Genomic DNA, 4,364 nt, shown 5'->3' with positions numbered 1-4,364 from the left:
TGATGATGTTGTTCTCTGGATGTTCTCCTGCTGGAATGTTCCTCTTCTTCATCTGGTCAGCCAGTATCCTGGTTCATCCTCAGACATTCATGGAGCTTCTAGAAACATCATCAACACCTTCTGCCCTCATGCAGCCCCACATCATGATGCTGCCACCTCCGTGCTTCACTGTCAGGACCATGATCCACTGTGGTGGTCCTGGTCAGGTTCACACCAAACATCTGGACTCCATGTGAGCCCAATACATTTATTTTGGTCTCTTGAGGCCTGAATTTCCAACATAGTCTTTATAACGTATTTGTTTACTCTGCCGTTCCATTTAAAGGTAATCTGATTATTGTGAGGAGATACAGTGATTGTGTGTACATATAACACACTGTCAGACACACAACACACATTTATAGTGTACATAACACACTTATTTATCATGTAAAAGACACACAAGTAGCACACGTGTGTCTGTTTACTGCACTATTCTGAGGATGATGAAGACGATGAAGACGATGATGTCGTCTGATGTCACAGGTTTCAGCCTCCCGTCGTCGTGTTGGAGGGACGGTTGTCATCGCAGCATGAATCTCAGGGTCACAGGTCAGAGGAGTGTTTGAAGATGCCAAAGGCATGCTGGGAAAAAAGGTTGTGGTGATGTCCTAAACGTCTTCCAGTCAGTGCTGCAGTTAGCATGTTAGCTCTGAGCGTTTTCAAAAAGAGTCAAACTTTATCGAAAAGCAGCTGAAACTTTATAGACTTTATAAACTGAGATTTGGAGAGAATTTGAATGAAGCCAGCTTAATTGAAACCAGCAAAGTGAACACTGAGGTCACTGTGAAAGCAATAAAACCTCCAATAACTAATAAATACTTTGATTATGACAATCAGGAGTTCTGACCAATAGGAGGGCAGAGCTGTGGACGGAGTCAAGATGCTGCTATCAGATCAAGATCAGTTTATTTCTAATATTAAGAAATAAGTCACAACGTTAGCAAACATTTTTCAAACATGCCGAGTTTATCTGCTCACAAATGTTTTTTCATCAGGTTTTTAAACATTTTTACTGTTTTAATGTTTCCTCCTCTGCTTTATTCAGAAAACTACAGACACAAATGTTTTCCTGTTAAATTATTCCTTAAATATTTGCACATTTTTCCTTGTTGCTGTTGATTTATCCCATAGTGTTTAAGAGTTCTTTCTTACCATTTGGTGTTTTTCAGACGCTAACAGACACCATCCACAGCTGCTGTCTCTCACCAACTCCAGACTATTTTACAGTATTTTGGTGTATTTCTTAGTATTTTTTGGAGTATTTCTGAGTATTTTTGGAGTATTTCTGAGTGTTTTGGTGAAGTCAATGCTCTGAGCTGATTTGTACTGAACCAACATATCATCAGGTGTATCAGGGATCAAAGACAATCTGAACCAATCAGCTGCTCGTTAGCCGTTAGCTGAATCAGGTCCTCGTTAGCACACTGTGTGTCATACACCATACTAAGCTAGTTAGCACTGCTAGCTGAGCTGCTGCTCCATAGTTAGTTATTAGTGAGCTCAGCTGCTGCACTGGAACAAGGAATTGTGGAAAGGGTTAGTTAGCATAGCGTAGCATCTGTGGCTACATGCTTACAGGGTGACGCCGCCCAGTTTTAATGTGAAGGTGTGTTTGTTTCTGCTCAGGTCAGAGACAGGCTAAGCCCCGCACACACTTGTCAGTAACTTTGACAACTGGTGGGGCGGCCTGATCCCGCCCCTGCATGCCGGTCACTTACTGGTTCATGACATCATGACTGTGCCGGTTGCCATAGTGACTGTTTGTTTTGATGTGATCGATGTTTTTGTTTGTTGAACTGGTGAATAATGATTGATCGTGATGGCTGATCACTTTCTTTATATTGACTTTTAATTTTTGATAACTATTGATGATTGTTCGAACCAATCCTCACCCTGTGTGGGCGGAGCCAGTCGTGTGACATCAGGCTGCAGGTGTCGCAGCACCTATTGCTCTGTCAGTATTGTCAGTTGGAAAATAAAAGCTGGACATATGTTCTGTGTTTGGTTTGTCGCCTCTGTCAGACTCACCTGTGACAGGTGCTGGTGATGCCTTCAGTGACAGCTGATTGGAGGAGAAGGTGTAGGTTCTTCAAGACAGCGCCGCCGACTGAAGGGCAAATACTTTCTGGACAAGATGGATGATGGTCGCAGCGTTATCAGCTAATATGAATCCAGTTTGATTTGGTTAACACTGAAACAGTTCGGATGTCTTCCGGTAAACGGCAGAGTTTGTTCCAGGAGTCGTGTCTCTGAAATCTAGTAAACACAAAGATCACAACCCACCGTTACCTGCTAATGGCTCATTATACTCGTTACTGCTTGGATGGAGTAAACTGAAAACTACAAATACTTCGACAAAAAGCAGTATTTTAGCGCCATCTGGTGGGTGAAACCTGCAGGATCTTTTTCAATGTTTGTTTTATAATTAAGACTGGTTACCTGTCCAGGTGAACCTGCCTTCACCCTGAGTCAGCTGGGATAGACTCCGCCCCCTAGTGAGGATTAAGGTGTAGAGATGATGGATGGGTTTTATAATTGTTCCTGTTATTCATCCATCCATCATCTCTACACCTTAATCCTCACTAGGGGGCGGAGCCTATCCCAGCTGACTCAGGGTGAAGGCAGGTTCACCTGGACAGGTAACCAGTCTATCACAGGGCTACACTTAGAGACAGACAACCAAGCACACTCACATTCACACCTACGGACAATTTACAATCACCAATTAACCTCAGCATGTTTCTGGACTGTGGGAGGAAGCCGGAGAACCCGGAGAGAACCCACGCTGCACGGGGAGAACATGGAGACTCCACGCAGGAAGATCCCGGGTGTCCTCACCGGGACGCCAACCGGCGACCTTCTAGCTGTGAGGCCACGGTGCTAAACACTGAACCACCTGCAGCCCGAAAATATCATCCGATCACTGATAAATGTCATAAAAGACACAAGAGCGCCATCTGCTGGTGACCCATCGGTTACTGCAGCACTGTTGAAAACACGTATACACCGAGTACTACTGGCTGTATGTAGGACTGTACATAAGCAGTTGTTTATGTTTCATTAATGTTTATTCTTACTACATTGTTTTATTACAGCTGGAATAACCTCACGTTTGATTTAAAGTTATAAATTAGGCCGCTGCACACCGTTTCTGTTTGAAAAGAAATTCACTGGACTCAGGTTTAACGAAGTGCGAACTAGAAAAACTCTTTAATGTGTCCCTTCGCGCCTCCCGTCCGCTGCTCCCGCACATGCGCAGTGACAGCAGCCGTTAGCCGCTGCGGTGAGCATCAGAGTGAAAACAGCAGAAGGAAAACAGTCGGAAAAGCCGAAATAAAGAGAAGAACAGCGAGAACCAAGAGGAGCCGGCGTGACGGAGGAGACATGAACCAGCTGGAGCGGTAAGACTCCCGGTGAACCGGGAAACAACCGGAAATCCACCGGAACACACCGGGACACTGACAGCTAACGGCTAACAGCTAATAGCTAGCCTCCGCTTTTATTTGTTTAAACTTTATTAATAAAGTCACCGGTTGACACGGTGTCTGGCCGTTACCTGCAGTAATCTGATTACTGTCAAACCCCAGTTACTCTAAGTGGACAGAGTTCTTGAAGCTGTTCTCTGTGAAACGAGGCAGAAGTTTGGTGAAGTGTTGTTGCCGAACATCTGTGTTTCCTGTGACTGAAACCTGGTTCTGCTGAAGAACAAGAACCTGAGAACCACCTGGGGCAGCCTGGACATGGTGCTGACTTCAGTGAGCAGGTGTTAGGGTTCCGGTTTGGTCCTGGGGCAGACGGATAAAATAAGCTTCTATAAAGTCCAAACTTTATGAGAGATTTACAGAGAAAACACTCTAAAGACGATATTTCACTCATGACAGTGTGAAATAAAGGCGAACCTGAAGCTGGACTGATTGTAAACATACAACAGTGAAGACCAGCTGGTCCTGATCCGGACCGACGACCTGGTGTCATATGAGCAGTGACTGATCAGGGTCAGGATCAGGATCAGCTTTACAACATACAAGGAGTTTGGTTCCGGCTGTTGCTGTCGCCCTGGGAATGAGCAGTAGGAGAATAAAACATGAAGTAAAATATCTACAGAAAGAAATAAAAACATAAGAGGACTAATCTATACCAGAACGTACACATCTGAGCAGGAGACCTATGTACAGCAGCAGCAGCCTGAGGACGGCTCAGTGGAGTCCTGGCAGCTGCTCTCATGTCTGTGGGTTCAGGGTGCAGGACTCTGTAGGGCCTGCTGGAGGGAGCGGGGAGGTCAGTCCATGGGGTAGGGTTAGGGGGTCTGGATGATGTGGGTT

This window comes from Stegastes partitus, unplaced genomic scaffold (genome assembly GCF_000690725.1).
Source record: "Stegastes partitus isolate 25-593 unplaced genomic scaffold, Stegastes_partitus-1.0.2 Scaffold2103, whole genome shotgun sequence".
In the NCBI taxonomy this organism is placed as follows: domain Eukaryota; kingdom Metazoa; phylum Chordata; class Actinopteri; family Pomacentridae; genus Stegastes; species Stegastes partitus.
The sequence above is the reverse complement of the archived record's forward strand: the minus strand, read 5'-3'. Positions refer to the sequence as shown.